Source organism: Lepeophtheirus salmonis, chromosome 3 (assembly GCF_016086655.4).
Source record: "Lepeophtheirus salmonis chromosome 3, UVic_Lsal_1.4, whole genome shotgun sequence".
NCBI lineage: Eukaryota > Metazoa > Arthropoda > Copepoda > Siphonostomatoida > Caligidae > Lepeophtheirus > Lepeophtheirus salmonis.
The window spans coordinates 34,101,592-34,119,351 of record NC_052133.2 but is presented as its reverse complement, the minus strand read 5'-3'; positions in this window follow the sequence as shown (position 1 = coordinate 34,119,351).

Here is a 17,760-nt window from a genome sequence, read left to right as displayed (position 1 = left end):
TATTAAAGTAGATTAGTTTTGTATGAAAATGATTTACAACCAATGTTATCAGAATAAATAAATATTTTGAAGTATTATTTAGAAGTATAATCAAAGCCATTAATTAGCAAAGTTTGAAAAAACTCAATATTCTTTTATAAGTTTGCATTCTTTTAATACTGCTCTTATGATGTGGGCCAATAAATGATTAAGGCTATGTGCAAAAAAGTTTAAATTTCTTTTAATTTATCATATTTCAATGGATCTAATATTAATAAAACAAAAATAAAAAGATTGATGTTTCTCGTTTACAGCTTTAAAAAACGGAACATAGAAGGTAAAATATAATACTTTCAACAAAGTTTATTACTACAAAACGTTTAATTTATTGAAAAATAACTTCAACTATTGAAATTATCCATGAGTAATTTGATTATATCCTTAAAAAAATTAAAAGAATAATACATTCATAAGTCATTTTAAACATACTAGGGATTTTCTCTGATGATCCCATTTTGCCAATATTTATAGGGATTTTACAGTTAATCTAAATGTTGTATTTAATTATTTCATGTATTAAGTTTCATTTAATTAAATATAATCTACAAGAGATTAGCTTATTAATCACTAACTATTTATTTATATTTTGTCGGAGTAACAGGGACATTTCCCGGAGGAGGCGAGGGGGGGGGAGGAATTGTTAATTACTTAATTAATTTTCATTTTTGAATATTATGTAAAATTATCGTTATTCGTTCAAATTTAATCTCTTTAAAAAAAAAAATATTAACTTCTATTTTTTTCAGAAAAAGCCCAAGGGTCAAACTGAATAAATGAATTCAAAAAGCAGACTTGAAGGCTATACATATAAAATAAAGGAAGTTGGGAACTTCAAATTTATTATTTTTTCTAAAAAAATAATTGAATTTCACAGTATTTATTATTTGCTATCAGGATTTAACTATGTAATGGGATCCCATAGTTAAAATACAAGAAACCCTCGCCGTAGCTCATGGACAACGTGATTAAGATAAATTATTCTCGTGAACTCAAAGTGCATAAGGTTCGCGGCTAGGTTGATCCCTAGAGAAAGAAATATACTCTATATATATATATATATACTTTACATAAAGGTTCCTAGGTTAGTTGGAGTAATTGTAATCATAGAATGTTTACTTATATTCACTCAGTACAGCTCTATCTAACCAATTAAAAATAAACACCCTAAAATCCTTATATATATATATAATAATAATGTCGTAACTTATATACACAAACTGTACAAGTATAATTGAACATTCCATTAGATAGTCGATTTAATAATCTTGTTATTTTTGACTATTACAACTGATATTTACTTATTGAAAAGTATTCTGTAGCACATTATAAAGTTCAAATACCCATAGTTATGTATTAATTTGTAGAAAATATGACTTAAAACGAGTAATAAACTTTCTGTAGTTCTAACCAAAACCTGCTATCACTACTATTTGATTATTTAATAGAGAACGTATATGTAAGTTAAAGCCTCTAGTAACGAGGATACGAGTGCGTATATTAATGGAAGATTTAAAAAAAAATCAATGTTATTATATGTGTGATTCCTTATTGAACTCAGAGTAGAATTGATGATCAAGATTGTAATCATTCCTGGCTAAATTCTTTCTAGATAAAAATTGGGATAAGTTTTTACTCCCTTCCTCTCATAGCTGCTCGCAACTAATCAAGTAAAACGTCATTAGATCTAAGCATTCCTCCTCCCTACCTTTCTTTAAATTGTCCGGGCTACCCTATAAATTTTCAGCTTCTTTTATTTTTACTTATCGGCAGGTCCTATTTCATACAACTTTTAGTTATGTAATAACTAATTCATTTAAATAAATGAATATGAAATAATAGCATCAATTAATCTACAACGACCAACGTTGTCTATATTAATAAATCAGAGTGGGTTTTTTGTCTCACTGAATTCATGAATATTTGAAAACAAGTCACAGGGTCCATTGTAAATTGTGCTTAATGATGTATGCCTATAATAAACTTATTTTGATATAAGAAGTAATAATAAAGTCGTAGAATATAAGTATTTGAGGCATGTGCATCAAACGTAAATACAGGGTAGGGTCACTATAGGTGTATATAGGGATCATTGATATAAATCATATAAATATTTTTAATATAAGAAATAATAATATAGTCGTATTAATGAAATATAGCAGGCGTTTGCGTTTAATAAGAACAATATTTTGAGTTCACTTTGTTAATTGTCTCTTTTCTTTATCATTTATAATTCATGAGGAAAGTTTAATATTTCTATCATAAATATAAAGGCTGGTTTGTTAAAATGAATTTTGTTTGTTTATATTAGTGAGCGCTCCATCAGACTAAAGTACTTATCAATCATCCATATAATTTTTTTTTATCGAATTGTTATTATTATTCTTTTATTCTAGAGGAGGAAACACGTCACATGAATTGATATAAGTATAATTGTATTGAGTAGTTACGTGTGAGTGTACTCACGAAAGACGTAAAGTAACATTGAAGAATTCTTCTGGAGTCATCTTCTATATTATTTAAAAAAAATGTATTTTAGGGGGCTTCTAACTACTCTGGCAAAGGCTGAATACTTCTACTATCTGTTAAATATGGTTTTAAAAGACTTACATATTTTAACTTGTACAATAGAATTATACAAGTTTCAACTTGTACAGATGTCGCCACTTGAACGCAACATATATATAAATGTAAATAATATGCTACCATACTAAATATGCATATGGCTCCAATTTTGGTCACTTTTTTAATAAGGAATTTAACCCATGCCGAAAGGGAATCTATATTCTAAATTAGTATAACCACATATGTAGGTATACATGTCGACATAAAAATAATCTTCAACAGAAATCAGGAGAAGGAGAAAATATTAATTCAAATATGTCTATTAAATATTTAATAGACATATTTGAATTAATTTAAAGCATTGTATTCATATTTATAGAATGGGTTATGATTTCTAAGTAATTTATCTATAGTTTAAAACCTCTATTTAATAGAATATACTCATATTTGTGTAGATATGGTATTTCCAATAAAATCAATAAATTTATCATTATTTTATAGTAAATTGAATTGACAATTTGAAGCGACTCCAAATGGTTAATATTAATCATTTGTCCAAGAATACAAATGAAATCTATATTTTATTTGAGAAACATCATTCTAGCTAGCTTTGATGTTGACAGGCCACATATGTATGATACCTTTACAAACCGCAGTATTTACAAATAAATAACTCTAATGTCTACATATACTGACACGTATTTTTATTTCACTTAATATCAAATAAAACATTAAGAATCTTATTTTTGTGGTCGTAGCATTCAAATATGTTATGTTTTTATAATGTATACATACAAGGTAAACCTTTTATTTAAATATTCCTTAAGGCATATGTAGTGCATCAACATAACATAAAAACAATATTATAAAAAATTTAATAAATAAAGAATATATGTTATTTTATTTATACACAAATATAAACTATATTTCATTAAAAATTCCTAGAATGAGTTGAAAATTTAAGAAAATGTTTACTATTGTGTGAAACATATCAGACCAGCCGTTATTATTTGCCAATTTTAATACACAAAGTTTTCAAATTCATAGGAGAGTGTTGAAGACATATCGGTGCTCCTCAGCTACATACGCCAATGTGACTACTCGATCATTCTGTCTGTTGAAAACAGGTTCCCTGTTTTCCTCCTGCCTTTTTTAAAGCCCTGGACCCCGCTGATGGTGAATTGTTCATCTTCCAAGCTATGTCAGCAATGGATAAATTCGGCTTTTTCTTGAAGGCATCTTTAAGCTGTTAACGGACACGGAGGCTTTCCTGCCTGCTCTTCTGGAGTGTTTGAGGCCTTCCCAACCTTCAACCGCATGGACACATTGTAAATTGTTTTCTTTGAGGCCCCAGTCTGGTCCCGGATGCCCCTCTGCGACAATTACACGTGGATGAGTACTGCAATCTCAAACCTCTTCTCATAATTTGTGCTCATGTTGGCAACTAAGACAATGTTTTACTTAGTAATCGACAGTTATGTGTTCTACAATATTGCCCTTAGTGGAACATTGAAAAAAAAACAACGTAACCTCTGAAAATTTGTATAATATAGATGAGTAAATAATAACGGTTGGCCCGGTATAATTGATTATATTACTCAGATCAGGTCAAAATATTATTTTTCTTTAATTATAAAAGGGAATATGCCTTACCTTTATGTATAATTAGCAGCGTCTCTAAGGAATTTATCAGCAAATGTTATTAATAGAAATAGAGGATAGTTTGTCGAAAAATACAAATGAAATTCAGACTCAATTCTTGAAGTAATCATTTTAGCTTTATTTAATATTGAATGACCACATATATAAATTTAATAGGAGTGGAGTAGAGATTAAAGTTCTTAAGAATACCTTCGTACAAGTTATGATGTTTTGAATCCCTTGAGTAGCCTTTAATAAACCAAGATTCAATTTATCTCATTATATATATTTTGCTACTCTAGGTTTGTCAAGGTTGACATACATAGAATAATTATGAATAATTATATTTAACTTTGACAAATATGGTTGTTAATTAATCCTGGATTGCATCAGGTTGGATTTCAAACAAGCTTCTAGATATAGGCTTGTTTTTGAGGTTGTTCAGATTGAAGGTCTTGATTATGTTGGCGATACTGTGGCCCACACAATGAGTCTACTCTGTTATAAGAATGTTTCATATATGTAATAAGACAAAATTAATAGCTATGGTTCATCATTTAAACTAATTTCATGAAAAATTATGTTTATTTTTATAAAACTTGGATTTTAAGTTCTTTGGATTATCAACATCTCCAATGGTTACGTCAAACAATACAGACGATGGATACATCGAACAAATTTCTATTTTCGTGTTGTTTTATTTTTTATTTTAGGTATTGACAAAGTTTTGCTTGTTATTAGAAGCCTATTCAATTACTATCAAAACTCAATTTTTTCACTTTAAAACTGGACGTACCCAATTCACAACATTAAATGAAATACATTTTATTGTAAAAAAATGTCAAATCCGTCCAAAATTATCTTTATAAGTTAATTACACAATTTATTAAGATTAAAAACCTATATTTATATTTGTGACTGCTGTTACATTTTATTTCAAGCTTTAAATTGTTCAGTTGTTGTAAATAGATAATCAATTGGTAAAATATTCACTTTTTTGTCCTATTTTATCGGCTCAAGTGAAATTAACCTGTCAAAAAAAGTAATTTTTAAAATAAGTTATCCTTTAATTTTCTGGTGTACCAAATTGAGCAAATAAACTTTTTCAAAATAATTATAAATTTCTTAAAAAAGTCCTAATGTATCAAAATTTGAAACATAACAAAAAAATGTCCATAATATTTTTTATTTTATTAAGTCTTCCTCTCTTTATAGTATCGATATAAATTAATAAAATGATCTCGAATACAAATCACGAAAAGGAGAAAACCCTTCCTTATATTTACTAAATATTTAAGAAAGCCAAATATATCTTTGGCATATTTGAGTCAATTAAATACTTTTTATTCGGAATTTTTGGTGAATTAAAATACTAAAATATTGTAATTATAGCCTGTTTTTTTTTTATTTAATAGACTTAAATTAACCTCGGCAAAAAAAAAAAAAAAAAAAAATAATCTATCAATTATTATTTATTTTATTGTGACACTCAGTTTTGGCTTCTTGAAATGCAATTCGAGGCACCTCCAAAGGGTTAATAACAATAATATATTTGTAATCTACACTGATTTGCATGAAAAACATTCATGAAAAGCTTGATTTTGTCTTCATATGGTGTTTTATTACATTATTAGTGAGTGCTAATTCTATAAGTATGTCATCAAATACCAACTTAGCCTATTTCACCCATTTCGATTTTTGATTTTTGTCTTACTTCATCTATTAGTCCCATCCAATCATAAATTTGTGAGTTTCTTTGTGTCTATAAATATTAAATAACCGAAAGGAATCTAAATTCCTTAGTCTTATTATATTCTATTATACACAAATAAAAATACAAAATAATAACCAATGGATCAATTAAAAGCTTATGCACTTATTTACAAAACTTAAAACCTATTTTACGATATGTAAAGTTATAGAAGTTTTTATATTATACAAGAATAAAAGCTAGTTAATTCAAATTTTTGTCTCGATAAGCTACAAAATGAGGTTTTATTTCAGTAAAAAATTGCTTAATGACCTCAGGGGCCAGAAAAATACCATAAGAACATGTTTAGTAATTTTATAAGTTTCCATGCTTAATTTAATCTGATTTCTTTGACTATATTGGATTCCATGCGTGATAATACCAAAACATACTTATAAATATATATTAGATATGAAAAAACAAAAACAAAAAACAACAACATTGGGAGCTTCAGAAACTTTTTGTTGGAGATATATGTTAAGAGTAAAAATTGGTCAATACCAGAGACAGTAAACTATCTGGTATTATAAAGGTAACGTTTAATCCTTGATAAACTGGGAAAAAAAGTGTTTCACTTTTTAAAAATTTAAAATTAGATAGTTTGGGAAGTTAAAGGTGCAAATTAAAATAGCATAAGGCTTAAAAACTTTCCACTATAAAAAAATATTTTGACGTATCTTATACTTATAAATTACACGTGTTTGCAACATCAAATGTATTTTTGAGATCTGGAAGCACCTGCTAGAGCATATAAAATATATGTACTATCTAATAAATTGAAGTTTATTTTATTCCTTAAATAAATGTATGATTGCTATATAATATTCATTTCTTTCAAATACTAACAAAATGTTTGCATCAAGTTATTTGAAATGCATCTGCACCAAGTGAGACTCTTAAATTTGGTTGATGAAGTATGTACACATAAGATGAAACTGATGCTTAGGGCTCTTAACTCTAATTTATAAAACTATTGTTTAACAACATGTGCCTTATATAAAATTGAATGATTAAATTTGACTCGATTGTTTGCATGTATGTGCCTATTAGTGATGAAAAAGATCCATGTATAGCGGTTCTAGTTTTGATGTGGCTCTTTCCTTGTGGACAGCGATACTTCGTTAACAAAAAGAAATAGGTAGTGTACTATTTTCTTAGTTTTTGGATATCTTTCCTTATCTTCTCTTAATCAGTGTTTTGAACGTTGATTGGTTGAATTATATGTTAACATCCTAAAAATTGTTAAGGAATGATAATTTCATAGTTGGAAGGAATTGGGCAACTACCAATTGATTTTGGGGATTTTTTCCCCTCTTTCTCTTTGTATACAAGGTTGTATGATACAATAAAAGTAACAACGTCTCTAATGGTTCCTAGTTCTTAATTGATCATCATATAAATTCAAGTGGTTATGCTTCAGTTCTGATATGTTTCCCTATTAGACTCGAGAGCCTATTTTTTCTGTAAAAATAGCAATAACTTTATAATACCAGGGATGAGCAGGGAAGGACAAAGGCAAACACACCCCTATTATTATATTAAAACATTCGTGAGTGCAGCTCAAAAATATAATGTATGAAATTTTTACAAAAAAAATTAATTTTTCAATTTTTTCCAAAAACCAATCCCCTCTCTCCCCCCAAAAAAGAAAATATCTGATTCCGCAGACCCCCAAATTATAACAATGTTTAATATAAAAGCTGTTTCAATTCCTTTAGACATTTTCACATTATTATTTTTACACAATTCCCTTTTTAGTTTTATAAATATTCTATTCATTAAAAAATAGCTTTGAGTTGGGCAAAGGAAAGGGAAAAATAATTTGCAATCTAGAGTAAAGAATATTTCTTGTTGTATTATATATAAAGATAGCAAAGGGCAACATAAATATTATATTTACAAAAATTAGCCGTTTAAATTGAAATGGGTTTCGTATATGGGTAATGTAATACCACAAATACTGAATGACATTCTTTTACATTAATAATGAATGGAAAATTTGAAACAGAAACTTTGAATATTAAAAAAAGAGAAAATGGTTAACATCATACGTAATGAAGAGAAAATGAATGAATGTAGCAAAAAATAAGAAAAGTAAAGTGGAGCAGGAGCGGGGTCTTAAGTATCAGTGTTTGCAATTTAGAACATTTTTTTTTGTTTTTGCATTTTTTTTACTAAGGCTCCTATTATATAATATAAAATGTGAAGGTGGAGAATTTGTGTTATATGTAACATAAATAAACATTTTAGTTTAGAATTATTCCCTTTCCAAAGAATCTTTGAGTATGTCAGATACATATAAATTATAAAATTCGGGTAATTAATAAAAAATAAGTTAAAATGAAGAAAAACATATAAAATAAAATATGACGAGTAAAACGATCAGAAATAATAAAGCATTTAAAAAAAAAAAAAAAAAAGAGTCAATAGTCTAAAATTCACATTCGAAACAATTATTTCCCAAAAGTTTCATAATTCCTGTTTTAGTTTTTTTGCTGATATTTTTGGATAGTGTCGTACCAAATCCGCTCCATATTGCCATCCATCACCCAACACATTTGAAATCCTCATAGAGAAGGTCGAGTATCGCACTGGAGCAGATATAAAAATTGATCACAATTCGTCAGTGCTTGATAGTCGCATAACTTGACGCAAAAGGTGCTTTGGTATTAGACAAAGAAAAATAAAATGCCTTAATATTATCAGAAGAAGTCCTACTATTTAATACTCCAAACGATATCATCTCTTTTGTTAAATTCGATTCTATCATTTCTTACTTGTTGACATTCAATGATATGGCTCCCTCTAATATCTGAACATGAACAAATGCATGAATGCTAGAATTAGATGTTCTCTCAAAGTCTTTGCCGATATTTAACGTTGTGCTGTGAGCCCCTTGTCATAATTTATGTGGAACAACGACCCTTGTATTGTCCTGTGTCAGGGTCTAAGTAAGTCTAAAAGAATCATATAATAATTACATCACATAGATTATTAAGACTTCGTTCTAATTTAATTCAAACTTAATTATTCATTATATAAAAAATTGTAACTCTATAAATTGACTATAATGTGACTGTAAATACTAAATGCATTAAAAGAACTGTGGAATAGTAATTGATAATTCAAACTATATAATCTACATCAAAACCAATAAAAAAACCCTTTACCTTTGTTTATTCAATATTTGATAGAAAAACCGACTAAAATTATTGAAACTTCCGCCGTAGTTTTTTATTTAAACATACTACATACTACATTAGTCAAGAATCATAATAAATTGTAGTCAAAAAAAAAAAAAAATATATACTACGTCCAAATAATAATTCTAAATATAAAAACAAGAACAAGTGAATGTAAGAATTTGAAATATTATATGTTTAACTAAAATAAGGCCAACTGAAGGAGGGAAAAAGAAAAAAAACCGGTGGATAAGTAAACAAATTAAGAAGTGAGATTTTTGAGCGAGTTCTTAGAAATAAAAGTTATTAAAAACTCTAAAGTTAATATTTTGTATTACTTAGTTATTAGTATTTCCCTGCGATGGAGCGGAAGCCGAGGATAATAATCGCTTCAAAGACGTACATCCAGAGGTAAGAAGAGATTTTTTGTGTTTGTGCTTCATAGCGTATGTTATACTTCGCACTTTGGAGATAATTGATTAGCCACTCAATTTTGCACCTATTGTTATATTGTGAGGACATCACAATGAGACAATCAGAGGGACTCAGTCTTGCATTAAAGTTTCATTAGCTTTCTTCCTCCACCATCCTATGGATCAGGGTAAATTTGATACATTGGTAGAATAAATAAGAAGCAGGCTCGAATTCTTCACATTAAAAATAAATAATTATCTCTTCAGGATCTGCCGGGACTCATTTGTAAAAATATATGATCTCCCTAGTCTGTACCTTAGCTATTTTTGACGTAGGTCAGTTAATGAGTTTTTTAAAATGACATTTTTATCTTCATATTCCATGCCATCTCTAAGACTAAGTCTGTCAAACCTTTGCCTCAAGATAGATAAAGGGTAATTTTCTTCACAACCATTTTGAATGTATTTTTTTATATTTTTTAGCATTAGAAGGAACCTTGCTGAGTACTTAGGGATTGAGAAGTACTTTATACTTCACAGCTATTATTCATACTAGATGCCTGCATAATAATTCGATTTGGAATTACTACCACAATCATTTGATTGATTGTCAGTGAAATACACATTTTTATTAACGAGTGCGTGTAGCTATAGCTCATCGCGTCATATAAAAAAGAAAAGAAAAAGTAGTACGTTGTGAGGCCGTCATAAATACGAAGGTTAAGGAAACCTGTATATATAATATTAGAACGTAAATTTGTAGAAATATATTAGTACTAGCAAAGGTATATCCAGTGTAGCTCTGGCCAAGGAGGGAGAGTGAAATCACATTGAAAATTGTGAAATTAATTGAGAAAATAAAAAATATTCAGAAAATACATCTTTAAACTACATATCTACTATAATATAACATTATAGTAGGTGTTTGTTTCGTGTGCGGAAAACTGCACTTGCAAAATTGTCCGTGGAAGATTTCCTTCGAGAAAATTACTATGGAGGAAAATCATGATGAATAAAACACATTATATAATACACTAACATAACCAATTAAGATTTAATTTTTTTAGAGAATATGATACATGTACCTTGTTGATTCTTCCCATGACAATTATTTTTTAACACTACCAAGACTTCCACCCCAACCCAAGGGTTCGAATCTACTTTTGTGTATTGGAAGGGTTCCTTGAATGTATGTAATGCATTGATGGTGGTTTTTAGGATCTATGGGTACACTCAAGTACCCCAAGCAACCCGATGGTTGTAATTATTTTTTAATAATTTAATTTACAACCCAGTTATATACATGCCAGGATGGAGCTCATTGTTAGAAACTTGTATAATTTTAGGGTTTCATAACTAAGCAATATTAAAACAAATATATATTTTCAGTCCTTTGTTGCCCTAAGGATTCAAAAAACCTTAACAGTTATATTTTAAAAAATAAGCAGCTACTACTAAACATCCTTTGAAATGTTTTTTTTTTTTTCATTTACATTAAATCTAGGGTTTTGTACAAAGTTTGGTTGTAAAAATATTTATCCTCAAATAAAAGTAAAAAAAAAATCACGATTTCGTACTTATGGTTTATAAAAGGAGGAAATACGTACTTCTGAATTTGGTATATATTAGTCCAATAGCTTGAATGTGATAAGCCACCCATAAACAGATAGGCAGAAAAATGGGATTGATTGAATTATGACTATACTTGTTTTAAACAGAGAAATAGTAAGTTTATAAGAACATTTCCTGCAACATCGTTATTATCATAGTAAGAAAATTAAAATTATCAGGATCGACAACAAGGAAACGTTCTTATATCATTTATTAGTAAATAAAAGTATTTTCTGAATAATTTTCAATTATTTTGACCTTTGTCAATGTTATTTCCTGCTTCCTCCTTGGCCCGAGCAACGCCAGTTAACCCTTCGCAGATCTTCTTTATTAAAAAGCAAATTTTTATTATTATATGAAAATTTTTCAGTTCGTTGAGCCCTAATATCTCCGATCAATGTTTGTCCTACTACTAGTAGTGAATATATGTGCATATAACGTTTATAAATATTTCACAGTTCTACTCATCCCTTAGGAAATAGTTTAAAACATCCAAAAGTATATATATTCTACCACCAGGAATACCAAAACTAGAGACAAAGGAATATAAGCGAACGAGATTTAGTATTAAAATAAGGGGAAACGACAGCTGCGCTGTTATTATGGCAAATAAATTTTTAATAAAAAATGATATTTATATACAAACTGCTGTAAAATTTTTGTTGTGAAGTTAAATAGGCCTGGATATAACATTTTTGCACTTTCCAACACCTTACAAAACATAACGATATATATGAATAACAACCTGCTCGACATTTAGTATCGTAATTTTAGGAAATTCCGATATATGTTTGATTAATTTATATCTGGTTAGAATCAATTCATAAGTATGGATTCATTTTGATAGATATAACGTTACATAGCGATAATACCATAAGCAAGCAACTTTTCAATAGGATTGTCTTTTTTAAAGTATGTAAGTGCACCTTACAAAAAACTCTTTCATTGACAAGATCCATAGGACTTAAAAATGCGGTTAAAGAAAGCTAAGGATCTTTTAAAACCTTTGCAATATGGTTCCAAATTAGTATAATACGTCGTTAAATGTATTGGATCCCTCAAACTGTCCTCTGAAAATAAATGAATAAGCGCTAAAATCAGTCGATAGTTGACCAATTCTTCTCAGTTATGATTTTATTATTAATTAATAATTATTGGGAATTGCATACACTTTAACAAGATTTACTTCGAACTTGACTATCCAAAGTTCAAAAACAATGATAAGGAGAAAAGAAGCAGGTTAATCGACAGTTGACCTAAAAAAACAGTTTATTTTTATATTAGTGAGGCAAAGTTATGAATCACATTAGAGTTTTCGCTATATTGTAAAGTTGACCAAATCCAAAATTATCATGGATCACAAAATGTGATTAGGTGTTTGTAATGACCAGTGAGCTAGAAGTGTTTCAAAATGGGACCAAATTAAAAAAATATATATTATTATAATTAGGTGCTATGAAAAAAAAAATATATATATATAATTTTTTGAATTTGTTGGTATATTTTTTTGACCTTATTATGTAGTTGGTTATGAAAATTAAAACTAAAGAAGCAATTATTGGCATCATACAAATATAAATAAATAATAATGGATTTTCTAAAAATTCAGAAATTTGTAATATTTTTTTTTATTTGAAGGATAAAATTTCTTTGTTACTTTTTCTGATTACAACAAATTTTATTCAAATTTTTTTTTGAATTTAACATAAAAATGCGAATATACATACATAGTTTTTAAATCTTTAATTTTCATTATAAGGTATGGGATCGATAAGAAGACCACCATTAAGTATAAACAACAAACTTTAAAATCTAAGAAAGTCAAAAAGAGGAAGTATATGGCCATGAGGCAAATTGTAAATGTGATAGAAAGGTTATAAAAAGAAAATGAAGATACTCCAAAATATCACAACCTTGACAATTCTGATAACAAAACCATAGATGATTCTTGTAAAGAAGGGGACCATAGTTTACTAAAAAAACCATCCCCAATCTCTCAGAAACCAATCAAGTATTCGTGATATATGGTTTAACAGGAAAGTTGCAACTGCGTATGGGAATGTCTTATTAAAAGACCTTAAAATTTGTAGCTCAGAAAATTTGGTGTCAGCAACAAAAGTATATTATCTATCAAAAAAATATAGTTATTAGTTACTAAAATCACCAATACTCTCACAATAGGTAATATATTTGGAAGATCTCCGAAGGAGAGGCTATGCTTCTTTTGCAAGGTTTGGAGAGAGACGCCAGTTCCTTGTTTATAGAATATGAAGAAATAAGAGAGATCCATGGTAAACTGTCCCTCAAATTATTTCTGAAGTTATTAACAATCTTAAAACCAGGTCACTTGTATATTATTTCTATAGAACCAGAACAGGACATAATAAACTATATTTTAAACAAAGTTATATTAATTTTATATATATTTAGATCCACAAAGACCTTATTATCGGAAAACAAAGAGAATATTTTAATAAAAACAATGAAAAGAATTGGGGAATGCATGTAGTTTTTTTTTTTTTGTTGGTTTTTTGTTGTTGTTGTTTGTTTAATTATTTTTGTTTATAACACACATATCATATTTTATTAGTATTCTATAGGAATAACACTCAAAGCTCCCTTAAGTATCCTTAGTATTACATATGTATATTAAAATCTCCAAATCTTATTTTGATAATTACTTTGAATGAATGATTTTTTTGTATTTATTTATAATTATGTATAATGTATTCAAATGGAGATATCTATATTGACGTTTTCCTGTAAAAACAAAGAAAAAAAAAGATTTATCTGTATTAAATTGGATACATGCAAGGATAGAACAAAATATGTTTCTCAATTTCCCACAAGAAACCCCTTGAATGAACATATTACTGTTAGTTCAGAACCCAAAGCTATATACATAGCTGTATCATTTCACGCCAATATCAGAAAAAAAAACTGCACATAGCAAAAGTGTCGCAAGCCATAATGGTTGATTCTGATAGTGTCCATTTCCTCGGAGCAATTGGAAGTTATGATGTCTTTATAAACATTGGACATCAAGGTGAAATAATTATACAAATTGAAAAAAATATAAATATATTTGCAATAGATTATTTATTTTCTGTTTACTTCACATGAATGAACTGACTAAAAAAAAAAAAGAGTAAATATTATGAAACGCGAACAATAGGGCCAAATCTTATGCAGGTAAGATAGGCTCTCAAATTTCAAACTTTTCACTTAAAACGAATAGTATAACATTTATGGGTATCAGAAGAAGGGTATCGATTAAGATTTATTTAAAGGGTTGAACAGAAATCAGCAGTACTTTGTCCAGATTTGTCATATTGTACAAAATGGGGCACATTAAGTACTGGAAAATTTTGTTGAGAAACATCCTAGAACAGTGCACATTGCAAAGTGGACTAGCAGTACTTTTACACTTTTAAGATTAGACATTCAATAAAAAAAATATCAATGGAGCTTAAAAAACTTGTTATAATGATTTTCAATGTATATGGTCCTATATTCCTTCATATAAAAAGGTTCCCTAGCATCAAACACAGTTCTAAACCATTTTTCTTTTCAATAAACAAAGCAAACCAGCATATCAACTCTGAAGACAGAAATGTGATATCAGCCTCATTTAAGACAAATTCAGAAAATCTCCTTATATGTGCCTTTTTCGCTTCGAACCTTACGAAAAAACAAAAGCATTATCCATAATCTAAGAAGATCGTAAATAAAGAACTTTACAAAATAGTGAACATAATACACATGCTATTATGTACCTTGTAAAGTTCAATTATTGTTTCACGTTCAGCATATATTGCCATTATATATTTTATCTATACATGAATTTTGTTTACAATTCTTTTATTCGAATATATGAACTTGCTTTTTCACTACACTAAAAAGAAAACGAATAAAATAAGGTTTGTATAGCTTTTTTGTCTTTATAGTAAGTGGTTCATGAAGTGAGTAATAATTCAAATTCTGCATTTTTTGGTTTATATATTGTAGGAAATACGCACCTCCGAGTTTGGTATATGTCAGTCCAATAGCTTGAACGTGATAAGCAAGTAAAAAACAGATAGGTGGAAAAATGAGATTCATTGAATTATAACTATCGTTGTTTTAACAAAGGAAATCTTAATTTTTTATAAATTTATTAAATGTATATTATGAGCATTTACCCTAACTTAATTTGTTTTTGTAATAAAAAAAACTTGAATCTGTAATTTATATATGATATGTAAAAACAAAACAATTTGAAATTTTCAAAACTGTAGGGCTACTTTGCTACTTTTAAATATTTATGCACAACAGCTCCAACTTTTCATATAATTCTGTTCGACTAGTGTTGTCACAACACTAATATTTGTGTATCGTCTCCACTACCATAATTGGATATATTAATTTTTTTTCTACTGAAAATATAAAACAAATATGAGACGCTCGTTTGCAAGCTTAGGAACGAATTCGAGACCTATGATGGGCTGTGTTCCCTACCATACCTTAAAAAAAAAGTTTCAAAGGGCATCTAAACAATTTTGACGACTTCATCTCACCGGACTTAATGCCTCCAAAAACGCCTGATCTGAATTCAATGAATTTTTTTATGTGGAATGCAATCGAACAACAAACCGACCGAACCTTCTGCAATACTAAGGATAAACTTATTAGTTTGATCAAGAGCTGTAATTGAGGATGGAGGTGATTTTATTGAATAAAATAAATAATCAAAATCTATCAAGTTTTCAGAATCTGGATTAATTTTTTTAATATGACATCTGGTTTGAGAGAAAATTGTGTTTGAAAAAAAAAATATTTTTTGTGGAACAGATAGCTCACACTGTTTTAGAGTTGAACTGTACATTAAGGCGATAAGGGATGACAAGCAAAAAGGTAGAAAATCGAAAATGGCTAGTTATATTTCAATGTTATGCATAAAAATAAGCATACATGCCCAATTTAAGATAGCCTGGAAAACGCTTTCAGCTGCCGGAACGGGATTGAAATATCGATGTCTCATATTATATAATTATTTTTTACTTTTTAGCATACATTGCCTAGTAATTACAAAAATTCAAGTTTGATAATAAATAAATTATAATATCATTCAATGGTATCCTATCTAAAAAAAATTCAGAAGTATAAACTGGTAGTTTTCAACCTTTTTTAATTGACTTACCGCCTTCGAAACATGTTCACCCACAAATTCCCTTCCCCAGCGTATTTCTTTGTATGTGTGAAATAAATATATTTCTTTGTTAATCTCATTTACCTCCTGGAGATTCTCCACGTAGTCAAATTGGAGAATCAATGGAATATTAACAATTAAAATTAATTTTACATATTTGTATAACCCCAAAAATATAAGAAGAAAAAATAGTAAAGTGGAGATGAAACAATTCTGACTTTAAAAACAACATAACCAAGAATGAAAAAGTAAAGCAATTTAATATTTATTGTCTATTTATATATCCATTATATTTATATAAGTATACCCAGGATAAGACACATATGTGTGATTATATATTCAAAGAAAGTACAAAATAATATAAAAAAATAATCTAATAATTTTTATATTTTTGATTCCATATCATATTCAACAAATTCTGATAATGAACTTATAAAATCAGGTAGTCTCCTTTATTAAAAGGAGATTATGATTTAAACATTGAAAGATAAACAAAATATTAAGAAGCAACTAAATAGATTTTATCTTGTGAATACGTGGTGCAGCAATATAATTACGCATTTAAAAAATCTGTTACTTTTATAAAACTGTCTTTCAAGGGATAGTTAATATCTAGTATTAGTATAGAGTGGCTTCAACAACTCGTGGAAAATACAATTTTGTTCTTTTTGAAAATATTTATAACTTTGGTGAACTCAATTGTCATGACATTTTCAAGTGCATTTTATGGTATAACGTGGAATCTAAATCCTTAACTAAGCAAAAACATACTGTGAAAGAAATAAGTAAAATTTAAGCTATCAAAGTTATATATATATATCTTCCAAAGAGCTTCAATCCCTACTGTATGTGGAAAAAAATATCAAATCGGATAATATTATTTAATGCAAAATATAGAAATTTGATAAAATCTTTTACAAAAAAATTACTAAGTTACCAAGACAATATTCATTAATTTTTTTTTAATGTTCCTTTAATTGGTTAGATGGAGTTGCACGGATTAAGTATAAGTGAACATTATAGTATAACAATTACTCCATCTAACCTAGGAATCTTGTTGTGAAATCCATATACATACATTATATTTTTCTTTCTCTAGGAATTACCTGGGATCGAACGCAAATTGATTAATTTATGGATGATGTTTCACATGTTTGATTTGATATTTCATCTTATAAATGTAGAAATTTTGCATTATGTAAATGGCCATTAACTAAGACAATTACTCTTATGGAACACAAATTCCTGTTTGATCAAAGAAAATTTGTTATTGGTGTCGAAGACAATAAAGCAACAGTTGACCTACAAGAAAAAAGTAGAACCAGTAAATTCCCAAAGCATTCCAAAAATTATCTTGCATTGATAAACAAAATC